Source organism: Neodiprion lecontei, chromosome 6 (assembly GCF_021901455.1).
Source record: "Neodiprion lecontei isolate iyNeoLeco1 chromosome 6, iyNeoLeco1.1, whole genome shotgun sequence".
NCBI classification, from domain to species: Eukaryota; Metazoa; Arthropoda; class Insecta; order Hymenoptera; family Diprionidae; genus Neodiprion; species Neodiprion lecontei.
Genome location: NC_060265.1, coordinates 6500782 through 6528064, shown reverse-complemented (window position 1 = coordinate 6528064; position 27283 = coordinate 6500782). Strand labels below are relative to the sequence as shown.

General features: G+C 40.8%; 1 protein-coding gene across 5 annotated transcripts in view; it reads right to left on the bottom strand.

Moving 5' to 3' along the window:
* The window catches only part of LOC107219989 (tyrosine-protein kinase Btk29A), a 153865-nt gene that overhangs the window by 25062 nt on the left and 101520 nt on the right, over positions 1-27283 (bottom strand). Inside the window, exon 1 of one of the 5 annotated variants that reach the window (XM_046743812.1) lies at positions 21646-21819. The exons of the other annotated variants lie outside the window; for them this stretch is intronic. The gene's annotated coding sequence lies outside the window, so the exon portion shown is untranslated. Of the gene's footprint in view, positions 1-21645; positions 21820-27283 lie in introns of those variants that run through there. 5 annotated transcript variants of the gene reach the window in all.

The window sequence follows — 27283 nt, the reverse complement described above, 5'->3', positions numbered from 1 at the left end:
AAGGTGCACAACCGAAGCTTGGAGAAAGGAGACCGATCGCGCGGGTTTAAACGACAGGCCAGGTACGCTCTCTGCAGTCCAGCCACACGTTGTCGAATGGGTGCAGAACTATTCGATGAAGCCGAGACCGTGGCGCAGACGTCGGAATGGCTCTCAGGAGCTGCACGAGTCGTAAAAGCGGCCCACGGTCAACGAGCTGTGGCGAAAAAGCGAACGGAGTTAACTGCGTGGGAGGAGGGCGAAAGCTGCGATTCAACGCCGAGAAGAAAATGGGGCTGACGACGCGGTCCGTGATGAGAAGATGGGTTATACCTGCCGGGCCAAACCGCCAACGCCGCCTGCCAACTTTCCAAACACACGTGACGTTTGGAAGTTCTTATTAGCGAACGGATGCGGTTACTGACCGTTGATCCGATCAGTCCGAATGAAATATCCGGCTGTACGGATGACGGGAGTTTTCGATTCTTTTGAGGAGTGATTTTTAAAACGGGAGAATAATTTCCTCGTATATGTTGTTTTCAGGAGTTGTGCGTGTTTTTTCCATCATGAATTTGGATGCCGGTTGGTTTTTGGCACGGTTTCAAAACCGCCTGAGAAAATTGACACTGCAAAGTGTAATTCCGAGTCCTGTGAACCGAAATTTATATTCCGTCCGATTACGACAGAGCGAGATGGGTTGTGGCGGTTTGGAAACGCGTCTTCTTCGCTTGCGAACACGAAAATCCACTCGGTAAATCCATTTTGAACACCGGATCTGCAATGACCCGCAGGATCCATCGGATGAGATCGAGCGTGACGATTAGTCTTTCCGTTTTTACGGACTTTCATAATTCTACCCCGTGCAAGATAATGAAATTTCGTTATCGCCTGCCGCGTTTCACGGACGACGCGATGGGTCAAGATTATCCTTCGTCCCTCGGGATTATAGGGAATACAATTATAAAGAGATCCGATTTTTTCACCCCCGCCAAAATCCCCGCGTCCCGGTTACAGGGGCATATTTGGAAAGAATTTCACTCCCGCCGATGGAAGTGAACCAACGACTCGACTCGTCTTCGTTGAAAAATTCACCGAGTTCGAGGGTGAGGATTTCCCGCTCTTCAAAATCGTATTAAGTCAGGCTAGGTGAGGTTAGCTCGGCGTAGGATAATGCCGGGGGCGGATCTTTTCCACGTAATGAATCACTCGGAGTCGGTTATAAATGTTTTCTGAAGTAGGACAGCCGTCGTTACTTGAAAACTTGATGCGGGCGGCAGCGTCGCCACTTTTCCACACCGCTAAAACGAAAACGAGAGCGAAAACGAGAAAAAGAACGTTAAAATGAAAATGAAAATGAAGACGAGAAGCAAGCGAAGAGATGATAAAAAAAAAAAAAAATGCGAATTACTAAGTCATTACGGGTACCGCTGCAGAGCGTATAATACCTAGAATATAATTCCGTCATTTTGTTTTTATTTTTTTTTTATTAGTACGACACTTTAATCGCGTCGAATCAGCAGTGCAATCAGCGAAAGATATCTTCGAGTTCCAAATAATTCGGTAACTGCAAAGAGTCACGGATCTACGATGATCGGATAACGACGAATTTAGTTACGGTGGACTAAAAAAAAAAAAACAATTGAAAAGACTTTGCTAAATTAGATGGAACGAATTTGGCAAGACGTTGGTACTGATCCTCGTCACCGCGTTTTTTTTTTTTTTTTTATTATAATTCTCTTCTTTGATCTCAAACGCTCTGCTTGACGATTCAAGAATAAAAAGTTGCCAAAAGAATAAGGGGTAAATCAGCTTTGACAAATGGGGGAAAATCCAAATTAGAACGTATCGAATAATAAATGCTCGTTGGAAAAGTTGAGCATTCATTTTCAAGTCTAACCAATCGTAAGTGAAATGAAAAGTAATCGTGTGAAATTTTCAATAAATGATTGACAAACTATATATATATTCTTAGCATTGCTTTGAAAAGCATGAAATCATTAGGCGATATTTCGTGTTCCGTTGATATGTAATATACGGCAGGTATACGCATATACGTATCTACCCCGATCCCCTTAATCGAGGTCTCAGTCATACGGTTAACGCGTGACCAAGTACCGTGAAACTTGACGAGTGGACGGATAGATGGATACTCGGTTCGCGTGTGTTTGGGGAGTCCGTATTGGGTTTTGAGTGACCACTCGAGATCGCCGACAGTCGATATCCAGGTTAGGGCAATACAATCGCTCGATATCACATATGATATTCGTTTTCATCGCGTACCGTCGATCCGACGAGTACCTACGTCGATAATAATATGGAACCGCGACGGTCATCCGATCCGGGGGATGAATTCTCTTGGCCTCGCCGACTCGGAAAGGAAACGTCGAAGGAAGAAGGGCGAGTTGACTCGATACTCTCTCTCCCTCTCTCTCTCTTCGAATCGCGTGACGGGTTCGGCCTCCGACTTACTGAGCGGTATTGGAAAGTCTCAAACACTCCGAAAGATACAATGCTCAACGGAAGATAGAGAGAAAGAGAGAGAGAGAGAAAGGGAGGGAGAGAGAGAGAGAGGGAGGAGACCCGGGTTTCCGCAGGCATGTATAGATATATGTATACGTACGGGTAAGGATTCGCAATCAATCTTGGCGCAGTGAAAGAAATGAAAAAGAATCGAGGAAAAGAGTGAGAGTGAGGAAAAAATGAGAGATAGAATTGAAAGGGGGGAATGAAGAAGTTGGAGATTGTTACCTACCCACCTACAACCTCCTTGTACCATCGTCCGCGTGAGTTTCTTTTTGTAACTTCCTAAACGCCGTCGTTGGGAATCGATTTTCGTTTATTTCGCAACCGCGTCGTTATAAACGCGATTTATTTTCACGTATAGTATATAAGTTTACGATCCCGCGGCGGTGAACTGTCGGATGAAATAAAGTGAAGAATTTTTTATACCCTTCGTGTCCTTAACCCCCTTTACAATTCCACGGATGTATATTTCAAGTCTCTTATTTACACTTTGCGATCTATGTGTGTAACGCAGGTCTTAAATTGGATCTTGATGAAGGATCTGCAGAGTAAATCAGCGTTATCTCAGTTCAAAACACAAGTTGGACCAAAGAGAGAAAAAAGAGAAGCGATTTTAAACCGTGAACAAAATCCGAACGCATCGACCGACGTTCGAAAACTTTTTTTCTTGTTCGAGAGTGTAAGAATAAACCTTTCGTTTCGCTTTTGAAAATGCGAAAAATATTTATTGCTTGCTGAAATAGGTCATTTATGGACATGTGAATAGAATCTAAGAGAATTGTTAAAATGCCAGAGCCAAACTTCAAATCATAATTTAAGACGGAAATTAAATTGAACGTACTTTGACAGTAATTTTTTTTTTTTCATCCTCTCAGCAAATTTTAGAAGACCCGTTTTTAAAAAGCGTGTATCTCAGCAAGGAACGAGGATTCTTCGAATTTTCGAAAGAAAAATACGATAGTCAGGCAACGCGTTCGGATTTTATTCACGCGTTAAATCGGTCCGGTTTTTTTTACCCCTTTACCTTTACCTGTACACTGATTACTATAATTCTACTACAACGGTGTTGAACAAGATAATTGGATTTTGAAAGCAAATCGGATGTATTTTTCGGATAAAATTTTACGCACGGTTCAGGCGAACCGGTAAAAAAGAAGAAGCAGAAGAAGAAGAATAAAACTGATACGGTCGAAAGACAGAAGAATCATTGGAACGTACCTCAAGGTTATTCATCTCCATAAATTCGCGAATCTACATCCTTTGCGATTCGACAGAAATATACGAGCGATTAATTTTGATCAATCGAAAGAAATAATATGTATACAGGAAAGAGTTGTCAGTGAACCGATGCGTGAAGAGAAACAGCTCTGTCGATAAAAGAAGTTCAATAATAAATAACCACGAAGTGCGATTCGTGGCTTTTTTCATAAAATAAAATGTTTTCTTTTCACTCTGATGAACCAGCATAGGAAATTGGGTGTTGCCGATCATATGTTACATAAGTATAAAAATATAGAAAATTTTAAATTTTCAAAATTTTCACATATACGTACAATCACTCGACAATCGTCTCATCTGCATGAAAGCTCGTGTTCCTATAGTACAGTAATGAACCACCAGCGTCCATATATTAAATCTCGAAGTTATACGCGTAGATGGCCATCGTCAAGTGTTGCAACGTTCAAAGGATTCGCGGACTGTCGGCAGCAGCCAACCACCGTCGGCTAATTATCCACGTTAATGAGCGCCGTCCCTGGACGGTTAATGCCGCATGCCAACAAAGAAACTACGTCGAGAATCCGCTCCACGCCGAGTATAACACGAGCTCCGCTAGCTCTGCAGCTCTCCACGAAGCACATTTCATTTCCGTGTGTACGGGTTTACTTATGGATAATAGTAAAGTACGCGGATGATTGCGAGACCTTGGAGAGTTGGTTTTTGCCGAGTGACGGAGGTCGATACTTCTTGTCAAGTTTTCCTCAGTATTTTTATTTTTCGTCAAGAAAAATGTGTCAAATGTATCTCGCATCGCGATATTCAGCGATACTTGCCGATTGATCGACGATAATCTCAACATCATAGCGTCCGGATCGTTGGACCCTCGCGTTATATAGTTCTTGTTCGTAGCCTGGATAGAAAGTTTATCTAAAGATCCAGGGACGAAAAACAGAGCCAGTTCTTACTGCCAAAAAAAATCGAGAGGCGGCGAGAAGATTGATTGCGTCTCTTAGAACCTCTCGCTGAGTGACGTCCTGCAGGATAGGTTGCAGTGTGGGTACGTCGAGGGTGAAAAGAAAAAAAAAAAAAAGAGGTGAAATCGAATAAAACCGGCGTGGCGTTTTTCGATCGCGGCAATACGATCGATTGATCGAGCATACGTAATTTAATCGCTCGGCAAAATCGCGAGTTTCTCCTCTTAATAAACAAACACGCGGAAGTGTTTTGAAAATTCTGTAACGCCGATAAAACGAACTTCGAGGATAGCTCGCAACTGGAACGAGGGTTTCTATATTACTCCAAAATTAAGCACGCAAGCTTACTGCAAACCAGAGCTACTCCGAGCGAATAAACCTGATGTTACGCTATGCTAAACCACCGTTCGCTCAAAGCTATCGACCGAATTTCCCCCACCGTTAATTCCATTGGGTAGTAAAGCTCCCGTGTAGAGTCTGTACAGGTGCCGGGATATTGTTGGGAGGAAGCTTTCGCCTCGGAAGCAGGATACGTTCTTACTCTAAGACGTGTCACAATTTCCATATCGCTTTACAGAAGAGCGGTAGCAAAATTTTACAACGTTCCTATACGGGCGACGAATGAGGGTGCGTAAGAATGCTATAGCGATTTTATCCCACCGACGAACGACCGAGAGAGAATTCAGGATTCTCTGGAATGGATTCTGCGGTACCCGGAATGTTTATTGTGCATTCTCTGGACAATCGAGACCGACCGCTGTATACGCGCAAAGAGATTTGCAGTATCGTTGTAAAAAACTTGACCCTCGCCGATATTCTCTGACATTTTATAACCTCTGTTCTCCGCGAGAGAGACTTTACGTACATCGAAATGACGAATGGGTTTTCACCGAAGCGTTATATTGAACTTTGATCAGAGTTTAACGAGCTACTTAACCCGCGAAAGTAAAAGCGAAGCGACAACATTCGACTGCAGACTGTGATAATTCGCATTTATTTCATTTAGCGTCAAGTGGATCGATCGGTCGAACCGTGAAAACGACGCTTATTTGGATATTATATCTCGGTTGAGAAAAATTTTTACAGTCAATTTTAGTCGAGCATTTTCAGTCTCTCCACCTGCGTTCTAATCGTGTAAGGGATGCGAAGTATGAGACCGCGGCGAAGCGTTGGAAGAAATTTACTAGAAGCGGGTTGCAAATTGATAAGAGGTGACATTAGGCGGGCACATTACATCGCAGGATGCGGTCAAGAAAGTAGAAACGCTGCGGAAACAATGCAGCGAAAGAAGGAGAAAAAGAAAGAGAAAAAGGTGGGGGCTGCGAAAGCGCGAAATTCATCACCTTTGGGTGACACCGTCGCTCGGCAAAGTCCGCGAACCCCTTTAATCATCCTTGGTTCTAATCTTAGCGCGTTACCGAAGTCGCACAAAAGGATCGCGGGAGGGTTGCATATATTCGTCGACAGAATGTCGGGTCGCCTGCGTTCATCTCGAATCTCATTCGAGAATTCAAGGTGCACCGCCATCGTCGAGTTCTTGGGTCATCAACCACCCTCGAAAGCTTCCGCTTGATTCGAGGCTGAACTGGACTCTGAACGTAATCGAGGTTACATGCGGTAACATATTGCGAACCCATAAAGGACGGCGACGACCGTGCGGACCGGCTGCGGTAATACCGCGCATGATAATCACCTGGTTGGTTATAAGCGTGGAATACAATATTGAACGGGGATCTGAAATCGCGTAAGCAAGCTTGAAATTTCGTGACGTTAACTCAGCGAAACGCTATTTAAGGAAAATTGCACTCTTAACATCAACTTCGGAACAACATCTAAGAAGTTCAATTTGTAAAATACCTACGAGTCTGCGGTTGACGTTACATTTCTAACATGCGGTTTACCAAATTTCAACGAAATTCCGTAACCAAAAGTTGGGGATTAACGTGAGTTTTCTTAAAAACGAATCGTTACGACACGTACGTAACTAACACTGCGAACTTGCAATCTGATGTAATTGTTGATTTATTATTATTATTATTATTATTATTATTATTGGCGTAATATCAATTGCAGCAACAATTCTGATTCTGAGCGTATAATACATCGATGCGCACACGTCATTGTGCGGTATATTCATTCCCGTTTTTACGGATGGTGAACACAACGCTTTCGGCGTTCAACTCTTGCGTAACACTTCCGGTGTGGGGCGCGTTCTGTGTTCTCCTTTTTTTTTCTTTTTTTTTTTTTTCTTCGCTTCCTTTATTAGTACCGGTGGTGAAAAACGCTGACGAGACGTTATGGATAACAAACGCGGTTTAAACGCGACGTGCCTACGACTATCCAGGGCCGTAACACCCGGGGGGGGGGGGGGAATTTACAGCCCGGCGGAGACCAGGAGAGGGATCGTCGTCCCTAAAACGCCCTGCATGCTGACCTCCGCAGAGTTACGCTAGACTGTAACGTTACAGATAGCAGCCACACACACCGCTCGGCATCTATCCGGCGATGAAGTTTTATCGACGGTACGCCTGTCATATAAAATTCTTCGAGACGACGTCGTCGCACGCCTACGCAATAATATATATATATATATTGTAATAATAATAATAATAATAGAAAGTGGAACGTTTATACAGACGTAGATCCAGCAAATTTACCGACGGAAAGGAAACAAGAATTATTCGCACCTGATTCTCTCCTCGCATGGGAAACGGGCTTCCGGAGAAGAAAAACATCTTTCGTAACTTTATCTCGCCGTGTATAAAAATACAGACGTCCTATATAATGCGTGTATCATGAAAAAGGAAATTTCTACATCTCGCGTCGATGGTAGTAACCGCAATAATATTAATAATAATAATAATAATAATAATAATAATAATTGCTGTTATAGGAGATCGTTACCGTAAAGTTTGCCGTTGAAGTGTCTATTCAACTAGAATTGGCGAGTAATTTGCTTGCCCGTTCTGCTTGGTACCTGAAAACGTTGCTGTCATTCACAGGATACACGGAATACTGGAATCGCGACCGGTTTGAATTTCGCTCACCAGATGATGCATTTTTTTTTCTCTCTCTCTCTCTCTTGCACAATTTCTTTTTTTTTCCTTTCTTTCTTTTTTCTTCCGTCTATAGTTACGACGTACGCACAGACTCGATACGGCGAACGAGTCTGTAATCGTGTTTAATAGAAACGAAGCGTACAGTTCGGTTTTTTTCCCTTTACCAAGCACTTCACTTTTGTGTCATTTGTTGATTTTTTTTTCCCGCTCCAACTATTATAATATATTTCAGAGCGATTGCTCTTCAGCGATTGAAAAAAATAAGGTCTTTAGAGGCATTCGTTGTAAAAATTTTCAAAAAACACAGCGCGTTACAACAGATACAAAAATCTTCCCAATTAACAAAACATCAGTTTACTCGATTGCCGTAAAATATAGTTTTGGAGTTCGGTCGTAAATCTACGATTCGATGCTATACCAACGATTTTTGTTTGCCATGAAAAATCTCTATGTATACTTGAATTTGTATAAACAATGATGAGATATTGAAGAATATTTTACTAGTTTTTTGTAATGAAAAATAAATATGTTTTCAATCCGTGAGAAAAAAAATGAACAATAAATAATTTAATATATATTATATATACTTCAATTGCTTATAATAAGACTCAAACAAAAGATAATTTCTTTCGAATTTCGTGAGTAAGTCGTTTCGATCGAAAGTAGATGATTCCATGAAATCAAAGAATTATCAATCGTATATTCCGGGAAATATTTTTCCAATATGTAGTATATATATATATATATATTAAAGTATATATTATATATATAATGACAAAATCGAATCGGAGACAATGGCGAAGGGGTTGAACGCGTGGTCGGATTTAGGTCAAAGGAGAATAGGTATCCCGAAAAAATATCTCGAGGCGTATAAGCGAGTAGGGTTTGCTGCCCCGGCTTCTAAGCTTATCAGAAAAAGTGAAGGCACTAAAAACTTTCATCACGCGCCCCGACAACATCCATGAGGCATGAGCTGGATGGAAGGCACTCGTATGAACATCCCGGCCTTCTCCGCCCGTAAACGGGGGGCATAATAATATATATCAGCGTGGGTGCTGCCGAGGGATGGAAAACCTGAACGCCAAGCTCTCTATACGTACGGCTTTATTCGTCCTCGAGGTTAAATCTCGCCTCGCTGTTTCCTCCATTGTATCCCGTTCCTGGAGGAAAAAACTCAAAGCCAAACGACGCCCTGTACGCACAAGATGCGTGCAACGTTAGGCATAGTTGCGATATAACGATGGGCAGCTTCTAAATATCTCGTTCGCTCAGCCCTTTCGGTCACGCATTTTTCCAATCAATATTTTGGCCTCAATTTTGTTATTCGGGGATTTCTGAGGGCGCTAATCACGAATCCGAAGTCAGAATTTGGATGTATCGCCATATTGGATCAGCCATTTTGGATTTAGTTCAAATTCTGACTTCAGATTCGTGATTAGCACTCCTAAAAAGCCCTTGGTAACAAAGTTCAGACCGAAATGGCTAGTTAATTTTGGAAATTTTTCAAACGGAACGCTGAGCATTCCACTGTGACTGAAGGGGATAACAGCTGCAACAGAGTTTTAAAAGACGATTTTTCGTTCCCTTTTCACACCGTTACGACATCAAAGCAATAATCCGTGCGTCGGGACGAATGGTATCAAATTTTGAAACTGAGCTCAAGAATCGTACGTCTTTCAAAAATCTCACATAACCCTGCGACGGTTGAAACAGAATGGGAAAGGTTACAAGTAAAATATAACGGTCGAGTAAATTGATGAAAAACGCCTGGAAACAAATTCAACAATTCGTGAAATGTAATCGAAAAAATGTGCGGCGCCTCGCGAAAAGTCAACTACTAAAATTTGAAGACTTCCGGTAAAAGAAGAGAGAAATGACACGGCACGTTATGATAAACTCGCGGTGAAGAGCTCGACTTGTTATACTTTGAATAGCGGGTCTAATCCGGGTGAGAAAACTTCCTTAAACTGTAAGGAGGAAGGAAGAAAAAAAAGAGAAAAAAACAAAAAAATGGACCGAAGAAGAAGAAAAAGAAGAAGCCATCGAGACGGAAAATCCGCCCCTGAGCTCATCGCAGTCGCGAGTTGATCTCCAGCCATCATTTACCTGTTAGAGAAAGTCCGCCGGGATTCTGCCGAACAAATAGTCGCCTTTATTCACACCGATTTTTTTTTTTTTTTTTTTTTAACGAGTAGGCCGCGAGGATTATTAGAAATTAGAATTGGCGAAGACTGACAACGAGATAGGATGATGCAGCTCGACATTTATCGGGGCCCGATTGGCGACGGTCATAATTCAATCGAGTGCGATTGTTTTATGGTCTGCAGACTCGAACGTTACACCATCTTGGAAAATCTTCCTCAATCGAGAAAGAAGAATAAATCGTTCTGAGACCCGGTATCGATAAAACCGTGCAGATGGGATCCTGGCGGACAAATCACCCTGTCTTTCTTAGAAATCGTTTTCACCTGTTGTGCGAAACAATTCCTTCAGGAATGGGAACACGGTTTAAAAAAAAAAAAAAACAAAAAAAAAGTACAAACATTTGTATTACCGGGCTACTCGCTGCTAATTTTTTTCTCCTATACAGGTGTACAGGTTTCTTCGCAGGTTATGTTATTGGTGAATTATTAATTTTGGGAAAATTGAATTTTTAATATAAAAAAAGAAAAAAAAAAAGAAACAATTTGAGGACGTACTTACGCAGATTTGGTTGAAAAAACACAGAGTTTTTAGAACGCTAGTATCACCCACGAGTGTCAAGAAATGCGTTTCACATGTAACAAGTATAAGAATATACTTTATTTTCAAGTCGATGTTTTTCACGCCAAGCGATCCAACACGCAAGCCCCGCGCTATTCCCATTGAAAATTAAAGTACACAAGATCCTAATGTCTGAATGACCTTTTCCCCACCCTCCGCAAAACTTTGGACGGTAAAAAAAGCTTCTTCGAATATCCTTAACGCGTTGCGACGGTGGATTACTTGGTATAATGAAGTAGCCAAAACTTTGCTTTATACATGCTTATAAAGTTGATTCAACGATGAGTTGCGGAGCACGGGTATCTCACGCCAGGGCGAAGCGAATATAAGAAGAGAAGGAGGAGGCGAGGGTGTTAATAATAGAGAAAAAGGAGATCGTAGTTAATACGAAGAAAGAGCTTGGAGGAAGAAGGAGAGCGTCGCGACCGCGCGAACGAGTCTCAATTAGCAATGCTGATCAGATTACGTGCAGCTGTCGCCATTTTGGTATCCTCCTCATCCTCCCCCCCCCCCCCTCTTCAACTTTACCTCGTCGTGACTCGCGTTCCGAAGCGTTCGCTGACTTCCGGGTTTTGCAGCTGATATGACGGACGTTCCGTTATCTTTAACCCTCCCACGGTAGTTGTTATTTATTACACTCTGTGACCGTCTCAAATTACAACACGACCGCAAACATCTGTTCCCATCTCGATTTTCTAAAGGACCATTCAAATAATTATAACATGTTAAATTCCTAAAATATTCACCTAATTCGTACAACATTTCGTCGATCTGGTTAAATTTGACAGAATTTCAATAGTAAAAAAATGTTACACTATTTTATTAGTCCTTGAACGATATTCACTCGTCATTGGTAAAAACAAAAAACCTGAATCAAACACAACCTTGATCGCTTTGATTCGAGAAAATTTAACGTACTAAAATACACCTTATTCGAATGAGAATCAAATTAATAATCGAACGAATGAAATCAAGGAAAGCGAGTAAATTATACCTAAGAATTACTCGATCAAGAAAGTAAATATTTCAACCAGTGTACTAAACGTCGCTCGCTCTTTCATCGCTTCGTTTATAGCTGGAAACTAATCAGCGGATGCATCGTTCGGCAGAGTTGAGTAAACGCGAATTACCGCAGCCGAGTGAAGCCATGGAGGAGCAAGGGTGAGATTGACCATAGGGGTGGTTCCCTGCCAGCGATGTAGGTATAGAAGCCGGACAAGAGAAATTATTATGCAAATCTACTCGGCAGCGGTATAAACCAGGGTTCCGTCCACGTGGCAGGCAGCCGTCCGTTTGTAATCATACCCCGAGTATAATCGCGAGAAAGCAGGTGGATACATATGTATGAGTAAATAGTGTATACACAGGGGTATTTACGCCTACATACTTATCCATATAACGGCGTTGCAGCGCGAGAGGATCCCGCGACGGAAACCCATATAAGCTTGTTTACGGTGTTCATCCGCCAATTTGCATTTCAGCTGGTGCCGGTAACAGAGCATCGCTTAAAGTCTTGTTATTATTTTAAGGACGATATTTTTCGCCTCCGGGAAATGAATGCTCTTTATTTTTTGGAATAAGTATCGGAGAAGGTTTTAATTAGCGGCAAGGTCCGTTCTCACCCGTTGCCGACTCGAGGATTTCGAATTCAGGTTCGATAAGATGGATAAACGCACCGTTTATTTGGTACTGGTGCGTAATACCTAGGATCTCAGCCGAGGGGTTGCGGTCGGATAAATTCGAAAAATACGAGATGATGTAAGGGTTGAGGAGGGGGGGGGGGGGGGGGGGGGGGGGGAAGTTGAGAGAAAAAGAAGACGTGGAAGAAGAAAGCGAGGGAAAAAAATTTACAACGAATTGCTCCGTGTAGGATACAGACGAACCCCGGGGCTGAAATCTACTAAAGAAATTGCGAAGAATAAGAAGAATAAGAATAAAAAGAAGAAAAAAAAACTCGAAGTAACGAAAGAATAAAGAAAAACGAGGGAAGTAAATACGGGTAGGTATCTGAAGAGTCCGGGATCCTCGTCGTCGGGGGAATTTATTTTCCGCAACGACAATTGGGCAGCGCCCTCTTCTTCTCGTTGAGTTTCTCTTCAACGTTCCTCCGGAACGAGGTGGGTGAAAAAAGAAAAACGCCTGGAACGAAGAAGGGTTAAACGGAGCCTGAGCGAGATGGAGAGGGAAGGAGAGAGGGAGAGAAAGCATCGGCGTACTTGTCGTTAAACTGTCCCCTGGGAATACAACTCCGCATCTATCCATCCGTGGAGCAGCGGATGTCCGTTGATCCATTCAGCGCGGCCAATAAATGGAAGCCATTTCATATTCCCCTTGTTGAAAGTATCACTCCCTTTCTTGCGGAAGCGAAAACCGCGTTGTCCATTGCGTAACCAGGATTATACAGGAGGATCGGAGGTTGCGAACGGCGCGCGAATCCGGAAACGGAAGACCGCCTGCACTCTTCTGGTAGTAAAAATTGCACGTACTCTTTTCACGCGGATGTAAGTATATTTCACCGGGACGTAATGCTTGTCCTTCGTATTTTCCATGACAAAGCGTGGAACGCAGTGAGGAATATTTTTGTCAGCTGTCAATTTCGCTTAAACGAAATATTCGAATGTTGTGAATTTACTTTTGAGTTAGTTTCGCTCAGAGTTCGCTCGTTTTCGGTATTGTTTTCAATCTTCTGCACTAAAAGGTTGCGATAAGTTTTCCAAAACATCATTTACACCATTCGACTGATTTCTAAATACCATTGAACGTTTCGCTATCGGTGGATGTAGAAAACTAGCTTCACATGTGACTGTATCTGACCGTTTGATGGACAGAGTAAAAAGTTTGTCGAAACAACAATGTTGAAGACAACGGCGTTGTGTCATTGCATGTGTAAAAGGGTACCAAATTTCTTGTCTGGGATTTGGAAAGCGAAAGCGAGAACCCGAAAATGTGCTTTTGAAAATGCGAATAAGCACGACAGTTACTACCAAAGTGTATTTATTCACGTATTCGCCGACAAGCTCCGTTTAATCAATTTCGGACGTTGATGAGTTTCATGGGGTAGCTGTCACGTTGACACGGTGTCGCGACACGTGTTGGCATATTACACCTTGATGTAGAAACAGACGATCGCGTTAGTTGCTCGTTGAATTTCTCATCCACGCCGTATCAACTACCGCCGGCATGGTCGTCGTCGTTTCCAAGGAATAAATTTGTATTCATAACCGACGTTACAACTCCGGACATCCCGTGCTAAACCCCCAAAAGATCCTCCCTGATTGTGAGTCACTCCGGTAGCTCGACGTCGAAGTCACAGTTGAGAGATGAGGACGAGGAAGTAAAACGAGATGAGACGAGAGAAGAGGAGAGACCGTTGATGCAACTCTCATCCGTGACATCGCAAGCTCCTCGGCTTTATATATTAAGCGTAAGGGCAAGTTTGTCCATTAGCAAGCTTGAAAGTTCGTCCTCGTGGCTTTGCCAAAAACAGATAAGGCTATTTACTTCAACTCGCTGCTACGGTAAGACAAATTCGTTCTCGACGCTATGTCGGATCCCGGTTAACGATATAACGTATAAACTCGGTGTCCTCGTTTATCAATTCTCTCTTTTGTCAGAATATGTATTCGTTTTTACTTCAATTTGTAGGTGCACCTATATTAAATACTTTTGTGCTTTCGATACCGGATATGCTAATAGGACCGATTCTACAATAGTACGTTTTTTCTTTCCTGTAGTGCTCGAATCAACTGTTTTCGGTATTAATGGATAGAAAACAGTGATATTTTCATCTTTTTTTTTCACAATTAGTTTTTGCCATAGATCCAGTATTGATATTAAGGAGCGTAGAATGTTACGTACGCATAATTTGTGGCCACCTTTATAAAGTTTTATATTTCTCAATCTAACCTTTGATTTCTTCTATTACGCAATTCATCATCGTGCCTAAAAAATGCAATTTATTCAGCAGCAAGTTTTTGTAGAAATAAATTTTAATACCTGGCATGTTTTATTGAAGAAAAATTAGTGACAGCGTAGACAACCTTCAACCAAAAGTAACGAATAGAGCGACAACTGAATAAAACGATGCTCACAACCGGTACCAAAGTGACCAAAACCGATGTATTTACACCTTGTGTCAGCGTAAAATAATTAACTAGCTCTGCTACAGATCGGCCCCCAACACTTTGGGATTGCCCCGTTTTTCGAAACTGTTGAGGTTTTAATGTGTAACGGTGTATCAAAGACCACCTCAAATTCAAACGGACCGAGTATTTGAAATCAAGTTTCCTTTAAAGTGCTCACGTCAAGATGTCCGAACGAGACAGACAGAAAGAGAAACAGAGAGAATGGGAGTTGGACGTGACGCGTTTCACTTAACGATTCACTTTGTAAAATCAGATGTGAAAACCCCCGAATTGAACGAGGCTGATGTCAGTAACGTTAACGTAACAAAACATCGGGAAGAGTTGTCTTTTCAAAATATGAGTATGTTTTGTTTATTATTGCTGACTAAATTTCAGTTACCGACTTCAAGCTCATCGAATTTAAGGGTGGGATGGCGGTTGATTTCAACACTGGTTGACGCTGTGGCAAATAACAAATCGACTAAAAGGCGTCGTAGTTCCGTATTCAAAGATGTTTTTTATCCAAGGCATACGTCAATAAGACCATCACTGCGTCTCGGTGGGCGAAAACGACTGCCGTTAATTAATTCGATTTGTAAGATCCAGTTTTCAAATACAAGGAGAAAGGGATTCCCCGAAGGAATCGTCGTCGTTGTCGTCGTCATCGTCCTCCTCGTTATCGCCGTTATCTTTCGGTACCCAACCGTTTAAACGGTCTCCTTTTCCGCCACCTCACAGTTAATTGGAAATTGCTTCAAGTAATTTTCTGAGAACCTGCTGCATCTATAAATCGCGTTCGCGCTCAAGACAAAGCCGACGTACGGTGCTGGAGGCGTTTCTGTTGATTGTACAAAGGGATCTCGAGGGAAAAATGTTGCCGGTGAAAAGCATGGGAACAGCATCGGGGCTTGTTAAGAAAAAACGTCCGTCACTCCTTGTACTTGCTACACACTTCTCCTTCCTATCATCTGCAAGTTATTGAGTTTCTAAGAAACGGAAAATAACGCAGAAGGTTACGGCGGGTGAAAGGGAATTTCGAAAGGCGCGGATGGAAATGTACAATACACCTACACTGAGAGAAATTCTTAGTTCCGGTTACCGCTCAGTTCTTGACTGTTTTCATTTTTTACCACGATCCAAAAATATAGTTCTAGGTAGAAAATGAAAATTAGTTTTCTAGTTCTTACCAAAAAATCTACTATCCGTTACTATTCTTTCTCATTACGATCGCTGTTGCTATATTTTCTTGTAAATGATGCGAAAATTTAACGCTTGTGCAACGATAAATTGGCGTTAAAGCCTTGTTTAACTAAAAAAGTAGAGTAAACCTCGCAAACTGATTTTGCGTTGCAATAACCAAAAAAGGATCGACGATAGCGCAAAATGGTTAGGCGTACCTCGTTTTTCCTAATTCCAACAATATTCAAACAGTTCTTTCAACGATACCTTGTTTTACTGAATTTTTCTAGTTACTACAACAACTGAAATTTTTCTCAGCGTACAGCGTGTAACGTAGGAATCTTTCAATCGTTACGTCAACAGCCTTCCGGTAATTAGATCAGGGAACGTAAAGCATGGTCGCATCGTTTCCACCTTCGCACAAACGTAACGGGGAATTGGTTTCCAAAAACCGTCTAATCTCCTCAGTCACGACTGGTGTGACAGACGAGTATCTATTAATAAACTCCCGCAGCTTTAACATTTTAGATTCAAGCTAGATTTCAATCGAGTCAATCAACTGTCAAATTTATTTTCAGAGTTTACTCCCTCTCGTCTTGGAAGTTGGGGGAATGAATTTACACGATTGAAAGAAGGACGTTCAATTCCGAGTGTCTACTAAAATGATTTGAAAATATTACATTTTTTTTATACACCATCTTGACACAGCGTAGCTATAAAATTTCTCGACAATTCCAGATTCGTCGGATTTCTCGAGAACGCTAACGCTTAGAATTTCAGAGAGAGGAAAGAAATCAGTTGTTTCAAAGTGTACGTAAACTTTTTTTTAAAAACTTTTTGGTTTTTTTTTGTTTTACTTCAATTTACACATACATATATTTCAAAACGCAAGTTGCGTCATAAACGGAAAAGGGTTGACGTTGCTTTATATTGTCCCCGTTTTTCCGTTTGGCTAATCCTCTTTGCCCGGGAAATTGAATCAAGAAGTCTTACCGCCGGTTTAATTGGCTTACTTTATTGGTTGACCCCAAGTTATCGCCTGCCACTTCCGAGAGTAACCCGGCAACCTATATCTGAGTGGATTATCCGCTACCCGATAGGTTTAAAACAAATGTCCTGTATATCAAGTTATCTTATCCTTGCTTTTTGTAAATTTTTTTCTCCACAAAACTCATAACTTTACCTGTCTGATGTCTCGTTTCGGTGAAATAAATAACACAACAATATCGGTTCACGTGTATTCGCGTAAAAATGATTGAAATTTCAAATTAAAAAGAAAAAAAAAAATACGAGAAAAAATGTATAAATCGATATTTACTCACGACTCGATCGTCGACTGGAAATTATGATAACTCTGTTCGATGGAGCAACTTACCTGTAAGAAAAAAGATAAACGGAACATTAATTACAATCATTCAATCAAATAAATAAATACAGAATGAGTTGATGAACCTTCGAAATGATAAAATTGGCACGTTTAATAAACACCATTTATTTCGGATATCACTGAGCAAGCGATTGCTGTATTTTCAGGCCCCCTTCCCCCTCCCCGCCTCCTCTCCCTATTGAGGAAATCTGATCGGAAAATATAATTGATCATGGATGAATAAATTGTAACTGTAATAAAATCCCGTTATATGAAATACGACGATATTTCGTTTATAAAGTCCTTGCGGCGACGATCATTAGTGCCGCGTTAGAAAAACTTTTCCAAGGGATAAGAAATTCATTACTGAACGCATGAAAGCAAATTATTATTCCACTTTATTCGAAGTATTATAGAATAGTATAATAATAATAGTGATGAAGAAAGGAAAAAAAAGAAAGAAAGAAAAAAAGATTACTGCCCACTTCGTACAGAGGCGAGAAATGTCACGGAAAAGTTTAAATTAAATTTCTTATAATATATCTCGAAGGATGATGAACGTCGCGTATCAATTTTAACGAAACACGACTCCGCTCGCGGAATATCGAAATATAATGAGCCTTTTCACCGATTGCCACACCTGGTGTCCGTACAACGAAGCTTCAATACTTACTCGGCAATATTTCATAAAGTGTATAAGAATAACTACAATATACGACTGTACGTTTATCATTTTTCTTTCCTTTTTCCTTTCGCTGTCAAAAATAAACCCGAGAGTTTATAAATATCGTAGCGAAAAATAAAAGAGAAGGATCGTTAAACGAACGTTGGAGTAATTATGTAGCGCGAAAGAAGCGGATTTCTTTCACGACGAGTATTATACAGTATTGTCATTACCGTTGTTGTTGCTGTCATCATTAAATAAATCAGCCAAAAAGTAATGAAAAAATTTCTCAACATACGCGAAAATCCGGCGAACGTTTAATCAAACGAGACAGTGGAAAAAAGTGAAAGTAAAAGAAAACCGATCATCCTTCGAGAGACAATAATACACGTTACACAACGACGATTATTGACAAAGGTGTGAAAACTGTACATTATATCACGCGCAACTTTCTTCTTCTGCATTTCATATTTGAAGGATAATTTATACGTATCGGAAAACACCGGGGAAATTTCGACTGTAGAAGTATATGTACCTACGTGTAAGTATATTACGTACGAATGTACGAATGTATACGTCACGTGCACACGTTGAGGCTGGAGAAGGAAGACGTATTACGAAATCGGAGATGGAGGTGAATAACATACTCGACACATTTAATCTTGGTTTATCTCGATTGGTGTTGCCTACCTGCAAGGGAAGCTTTCGTCGTATCGCCGATTGCATAATGCATCACGTTTATCTTCGGTTATTATTTATCACCGTGAAAAATACTACGTCCACTGTACATACCGTATGTATATACATATACACACACATATATGCGTTTTACATGGATAATGAATGTAGGTATAGGTGATAGACGGTCGCACGTGCGGCGTACACAAAACTCGAGGTTTGAAAGCAAGCCAAATTTGAAATTGCCTCGCTGTGTCGAAGCACAAAAGTATCTGGGGGGGGGGGGGGGGGGGGCAAGGTTGCAGACTTTGCGGCGTGACTCACTATATTGGCATTTCTTTCGTTAATCCTGCCGCACGTTTAATTTGTCGCCTGGTATGTTATAATTTTTGCACCTCGTAATCCAGACCGTATAAAGTTTGCCAACAATATTACCCCCCGTGTACCGCTAATTGCTTGTTTTTCGGACGTATCGATATCACGCGTTACGTATTATACACACATGCATGTATATAGATATATAGATGAGAGGTCCAGTCTCCGTTTGTTTATCACGAGTCGTATACGTACACATGTTTTCCAATTATACTTCTCAGGTTAGACAATAATTAATCGCAGCGGCGTCTTTTTCAATTTTCATTACGTCAAGCCGCAAACGTATCCCCTTCGACGAATCGGAGGGACGTCTTGTTGGGAAAATTCTTCTCATCTAGTCACAGCTACGGCAGCGAAGTAACCGTCGAGCGAAAAACGTCAAAGTTCAAAGAAGGTGTAACTAGATACAAGACTCGGGATTTTCAGACAGAGGGATTCCTGCGAATGAAAACCTTTGCCGTGCAAGCAGGTTTGCAAAATTTAATACATCTCACAATCAGCCTCGGCTGACGTTTATACGCATAGATATACCGTACCTATGTGGCGGTATGGCGTATGGAAGAAAATACTCACAGCCACTAGGGCGAAACTTAACCCATCACTTTTCGCATCAGCATAATCAAAAGTAGCACGAGCTTCGCAAAGGACGAATATTGAATTATTCAATACCCTGTGCACGTATACACGGACCGAATTATGTATGTATCGCTGGAGAAAGGGTAATTACATGTTATACTGAAACGGAAAAGTTTGCACATTTTCTTCAAGATTGAATACACGTGGATTAAAGAAACGAGGAAAATATTCATATAAAAGGGTATTTACGAGCAATTCTATAAGAAGAGAAAACTTGTCGTATCGTATTTATTCCACTTAACGCATTTCACCATGAAACTATCTTTGTTTTTTTTTGTTTTTTTTTTTTTGCATCATAACGATCATTGTTCGACATAAGCTGCGTTATTAATGGCTGTGCGTGTACGACGAGGGAGGTTGAAAACTCGTATGGAACCGTAATGATCGACATCGGAAACGGATGTGACGTATGCATGAACCATGCACAGGGATTGCAGGTGAACGGAGAGAATAACTCAGGTACGCGTACCGTCGGTGGTCTTTTTATGTGGGGCATTCCATGCCAACCCTCATCATCTCCGATTTTGCTTGAACTTCAACACGGTGTTTCAGGGGTCGACAAAGTAACCCTTCAATTATTTCAGTTTTTTTTTCCCCCCCACTGGTTAAAGAGTTTTCTTATTTTCCGCAATAATTTATATCCCAACGTCGATCAGTCGCGCGTATAAATCGTTAATACAAAAAATCTTCGCCACAGCTTCGAATGGAAGGGAATGTTTTTTTTTTGTTCATTTTTTCGCACGATTGACGGATATTGGAATATAAATTAGTGCGAAAATAAAAGAAGCTTTTAAGCGGAGTTGGAAAACAAAAAAAAGAAAAAAAAAAGAAAAAAAGAAAAAAGTCAATATAATTTAGGGGTTACTTTTTCGAACCCCGATATAGTAAATTAAAGTTCGAGTAAAAAATCGGCGACGGTGGGGGTTGGCGGCAGATCAAGTTGGCACGGAATGCCCTATGTATATGTAAATCCTGTCGATTGTAATATAAATTCCGTGTACCACTGGAAAACCGAATGTACCGAATAGAATATAATGGGCACGGGGAGGAGTTTAATTGGCACGCCAAAGCTCGCGGTCAAAAATCACAAAAAACATCGACTGATCTTTACAATTTGGCGTTCATGCAGCTGGCATGTTTTCCTGCGCGTCGTTCTTCGGCGATAATAAAAATGAAGAAAGAAAATTCATTTTACAATAATACGAGTACTGGTTTTTCAGAATCGGTGAAACGATGCGATTTTTTGTTTTTTTTTTTTGTTTTTTCGTTACAGAAATAATTCAATAATGGGATCTTTTCAAAGTTATTAACAATCGTGCAATCGTAGCTGACACACTAATGGGTCTCCAATTTTTTTGGATTTTTTTTTTAACAATACCTCAAGGGAATATTGTTTCACCTAACGATAAATTCAACTCGATTAATTTTAGCTGCACTTTTAAACGTTCGTTACGTCATACTTCTGTTTCCATACAACGCTTTGACCGAACCGTAATTTTCGCAAATCTGTAACCGACCGAGCTTCGGTATGATAAATAAAACGGGATGAAAATTGTTACAAGGAATACCCTGCAGCCATCGCATCGCCGGCTTTAATGTTCGGGTAAAAAATAACAACAATACCTGATCTCGGCAAAAACCGATCGTGAAAACAGTTTCGTACCGATAGCGTAGCGGCGTTATTTTTTCAATCCCGTTATAAAATCCTTTCACAAAAATTGTCAATACAAGACGAAAAAGGAATACATAGATTGTTGCATTGTGTCCGCCCGTACCTTTATTCCTCAACGTCTTGTGATTTATCATTGTCGTCGACCCTTTTCTTCGTACGTACACCCTGTACAATTCTCGTTTTGCCAACTTGTACCGCATACTCACGTTGTGCGTTACACGTTACAACGAATCTACGAGGGTATAACACGGGCGAAGATTTGGGCTCAACGATGAATAAAACATTGCGCGAAACATAGTTCGACAAAAGCACAAACAAGAGCGATTACCATTAAAAAAAAGTCACGATACATTTCGCGATGAAACCGAAACGCCCGCTTGCCAAAATGATACTCAATTATTTTTCCTCACGCCTCAAGTTTCGAGACGTTCTTACCTCTCGGCTAATCATCCAACGATCCCAGATATCCGGTAGGGAAAAGAAGCGATGCACGTTTAAGGTAGAAAATCGTTCTTCTCGAGAGGCACTTTGATCACGGATATCCCAGCCCTCGCCCTTCGGTTTCCGTTTGCGTTTCAGGGCGGGGTGCAGCGTCCTGATCAGCCACGCACAGGGTCGTAGAATTTCCGTGTTAAAGAAAAACAAAACAAGGCGACACACCCTCGGAACACCGACGATAAACCGCGAGGCAGCTGAGATATCTGCAAAACCGGGAATCACGGGAATTCGCGACGATACGTCGACGCACTTGCTCCAGGCAGCCGCACCGACGGAACTGAGTGAATCACGAGTTGGGTTGAGTGACGCGGCGCAAGGCGTCGGGACGCCGAGTCTTCGACCGACGAGAGAGAGAGAGAGAGAGAGAGAGAGAGGAGAGAGAGAGAGGGGAGGGTGTAGGGCAAGGGCTCTCCCTCGCATCGAATTCTGTCCACTTTCACCGTCGGAATGAAATCCGACTCGGATGTTGAACTTCGCGCATCAAAACAGTCGGATATGTGTTATACATGCTGGAATTCTCGCCATTTAAAAAGTCCCAAAATTTCCTAACTGCATCCAAAGTTTCGCTCTCTGTTTCCGTTAATGCTCGTGTGTGTGTGTGCTTTTTTTTCCTATATTCATCGTCGATCAAGCGGTACTGTAAAAAATTCTCCGTCAAACGGATTTTTGATATTTCAGATTTAAATTCTCTAGTCGGTAGTAAAGATTGTAAAAAAAAAAAACAGGAAGACAAAAAATAAAAGTAATCAAAGCGATACAGATATTTAACTTGCGAGAAATCGGTATATCATCTCATTCCCTATGAAAAAGAGTAAAACTGGTCAAAGTTTTTTTTTTTTTTTCATACAGGTAAACGGGTTTATTATTATCCTGTAACGGAGGAAATATATAATTCTCCCCGGAGTCCTCGTATAAACAAGTGTTACAAAAGAATTGAATATAAAAAAAAAAAAGAAGAAATGGGCGAGGGATTTTCTTCGATAACCAATAACAATGTTTCGATGTGATTTATATCACCGTTTGAATATAATCTTTAGTCGAATTAAACCCGAACGCGGGCACCAGCTGCAATTTTATTATACATTATAAACGCGATTCGTTTCCCATTATAAGCGTAGAGTTGAGCGTTATACGTGTGTGTATGTGTGTGTGTGTGTGTGTGTGTGTGTTTGTGTGTGTGTGCGTGCGCGTAATCCTGTGACATGTAAATGACGTGAAAACAAGCGCGATTAAAGTTAAGCACCGTACATTTGCGTGGGTAAGTGAGTGAAGGAATGCGAATAATTTCACGGAAGATGTAGTTACGTAGGAAAGAAAATTTTTTACACGTGTAACGTACATTCGCTATTTTTCTCTACGGTAAGAATTACTGCTGAGCATTATTATACCTGTGTCGGATTTATTCTTCGTTTTACTTTCACCCTGCGATGCGTGCGTTTGACGGACACGGTATGGATGAAAATTTTTCAACATCGGTAGACACGACATCGAAACACGAATGGGTTATGTTTTGAAAATAGGCAACGAGTCGATTATTCAGACTAACGAATGAAAGAACAACGTTCAAAGAGTTTTTGAAACTGATATCGATTAGTGAGATTTGTGAATCAAGAATCAATATTTTTTAGATAAACGATTCTCTAAATACAAGAATATTTTTTACCATCATCACGTCGCTATCGGTTCATTTTAATTTTTCACGATTGCACCGATGTTGATTGATGAACGGAAAAAAATCTGTTCCATTAAATCTGTGAAAAACAGTTTTTCGAACAAAACAACCCAACGTGGTACATCGATTTTTCAACAATTTTAAAGAAATTTGAATAAAAAAAAATCAACATCCAGTCACTTCTTTACGATCGCAATTTTCGCAATTTTTTTCCCCGTCTTCTAAGGTTCGGGAAAATTATCCTAACAACTCGAAGATAAATTTGATAAATTGCCGTTATCGATAGCATCGTATTGAAATTAATGAAAAGGGTGTCTAATTCCGTCTCAACAAACTCATCAAAGCGAGAGTTTCTAGTCTTGAGACATTATGAAAGCTGCTTAATACCCGAGAACTACCGGACAAAGCTTTACAAGCTTTCGCGAATATTTTCATACGTACATCCACCCCTGAACGCTGCAGAGAATTTTTTTCTTCCTCCTCGGTTATTACGGAGCTCGTCAGTAGCGTTCGTAACGCGTTATGAGCTGCGTGGATGTTGTTCGTGGGGATTTCTCGTACATATATATACATACATACATACATATACATATATATATATGGGGAAGCTTCGAGTCCGAATTCTCTTTCCCCTTTCTCTTCTCGGCGACGGATGAGGTAACGCTGCCGGAAGGTCCTCGACCGTGACCCGAGAAATCGATAGTCGAGCCACGGATGCAGATTTCGCATCCCGCGAGGCGAAAGAGAGAAAGAGAAAGAGAAAGAGAGAGAGTGAGAGTGAGAGGAGGTAAAGAGGGACTCGGGGACGCTTTTGAAGTTGGAAAAGCTCGAGAGAAGCCTCACGCGCGAGTGCCTTCTCGACTACTCTCTTCTCCCTCCTTTTCCCTCCGAGGCCGGAGCCTCGAGACACCGTCATATGCCCAAATTTTCCAAACTTATTATCCCAAGCGTTTCACACTTCCCAGGGATTCTGCCTATATATATACATATGTACAAAACACACACGCACACACACTCGCCTATACATGTCATACCTAGGCACACGTACGTACGTTAAACGAAAATGTTGCCTGGCCGCGTGTTCCGTACGGCAAGTAGCCGCTTCCGGTAAATGATCAGACCGCCCGAGGAGGCAAATGGGAAATGCATCCAATTTATTATTACGACCTATGTACCTCCTCCCTGATCGTAAGTTTTTGGAATAAAATTTTTACCCCTGCGGGATCTCGGAAAGTTTGCAAAAATTATTTGCAATACTTGAATACATTATATATATATATATAATATATATATATATATATATATTCTTAAATAATGATCTCGTAAAAATTTCAAATCTGGTCGGGTAATGTCTTTTCTCGACAAAGTTGAGATTCACAAAAACGTTGCCAGCATATTTACGATCTCGTTTCTAAATGCAAACGTATTAGGAAAATGAAACGTGCGTTAATTTCCAATATATGAATAATGTATAACGCTTGACTATGAAACTATTATCCAAATATTATATTTGTAACGGTAATCGTACCGAACGTGCAATAATGATTATTACACGCATGTAACGTGCAACGAAATCCTTCTAATATCGAAATTGTACAACGATATTACGACGTCAACTACGGAACTCTCATTGGAGGGATGAAATATGACTGAAATAACGTCACCATGATGTGCTACGTACGTAACGAAATTACCCAGTAATCCGATGTTTTATACATATATATATAAAATACAGATATATATATATACACATATATAGAGTAGCTTTTAGCTGATATTCAATAAAGGTGGAAAATCACGGATTCGCAACATTGTTATACCGCGTACCGCTAAAAAATTCACCTGCTGCAGATCTTAGTATACTCGCAAAAATCATACAAAATAAGACAAGACTATGCTCTGCGAATAATAAATTGTTGTATAAATATTTCTGTTAATATTCGATTGGTAATTGAAATTTTTTTCCTACACCTAGTAAAAAAACACATTAATTAATTGTACAAGACACGCGCAGGGAAAAATCGTGACAAGCAAAACACGGTATAATCCGTATAAATTTTTTAATAAAGAATAACGAAGTAGAAAAACAACGAAGAAAAACGAATTTCCATCACGACACGTGAAACGTTGAAAAAAGTACGGGGTAAGAAAAAAAACAAGGTGGGATTATGAATTTCGTACCGACTCGGGTACTTTTCTTCCTACCTTTTCTCGTCTCGGAAACGCGTGCATACTGAAACCCGGACACACCCACACCCACACACACACGTAGGTATATGTATACGTGTACGTACGTTTACGTACAGACATAACTCGAGGCCGGTTTGTTCCGGGCTTAGCTTGAAGAATATAAGCTGGAGGCAGCGCAAGTGGAATAACAATTGTAAAGGAGGTGCGGAGGGACTCGGGGGTGGTCGGCGAATGCATGCACCCTGAAGCGTAACGGGCGCCGGTGCATTGCAGCCATAGGGAGATATTTCTATTATGCAAATGTTTCGCATGGCGGATTCGTGCAGCGCTAGGCTGCGAATATAGCTGGTAGCGATGGCCACTCTGGGATAAATATAATCGGAGGAATCGATCAATCGATCGTTTCGTTTTTTATTTTGTCAAACTTGTGCATCTGAAACCAAAATTCAAGTGAAGTTTTTTTTTTTTTTTTTACAATTTACAGCTTCGTTCGAAATATTTTTCAATTTCAAGTATAACTAATAATAATTGATACTTTGATCACGTAAATTGATACTTTATTGCGTCGTTCGTGGGGGTAAACAAAACAAACAGAAACGATTGCGAGGAAAAATAATCAATTGTATCTACTCGATTAATCGGGATTTTCGATTAAATCGATTATTTTTGGTCACTCTTACTCTGGAGAGGATCGATCGGATCTGATTTGTCAGCCGCGAACAAGATTTCATACTGCGAGGGGATCGGTGTTATATTTTCTTACCTAAATACAAATAAGAATTAAAATAGGTTCGATAAAGTGTCCGGAATCAGAAATTTTTTCAATACCGAGAAGAGCTGTTTTTTCTTCGTTGCGTGATTATTTATCGCTTCGATTCGTCGGCGGAATGGTTTTTATGATATGAGAAATTTGTTTCGTGACATTTTGACAGGTCCTAAAAAATTTATATCACGCTATCCTCAAATATACAAATAACAGGTAAAATACAGATATACGCGGTATAATTTAATGGTTTCAGCTCGATGGCAATAAACGTCAACGCAGCGAATTGCGAGGTGACATTTTTTCATCGTGAAAATTGATTATTGACGACAGGAAGGCACGCCGCCTTGGCATCGATAAATAAAATTTTCGACTCGCTGGCGGTCCTCTTTTCATATTTCTTTTTTAACCGCGTTAAAAAACGTTCGAGGAATGCGACCGACACAGACTCCCGGTTGATAAAATTTAAACTTGTCCGGCCGGTATCGCAATCGCCATGCGTGATGCGTACGCGTAATGTAGGGTGTACGATTGAGGAGATCCAGGCGATCATCGGAGAGGAAAATACACCGGGTGAAACGCGACGGGTTTAACGCGATTCCGATAATGGTTAATGGCGCCATTGTTTTCGAATTACATAATTCATTGAACGCCCAGCATCACGCCGTGCAGGTACAAGGGAAAAAAAGATTGCACGATAATCAATGTTACACGTTGTATCAGTCACAGGCATTAGTTCCGCCGAATATATTGGAAACGATTTATAAACCGAGCGGGAAATTAAGCGGATCAATGACGATTACGTGAATTACATGCTTTGCCATTATTGCTTCTAAAATCGATATAAAAATCACAATTATCGTCCCTCAGGAAATTTTTACCCCATGCAGGTATAATAAGGTAAGAAACGGTAGCTTTTCTAAAAATACGATATTGGATTTATACTATAC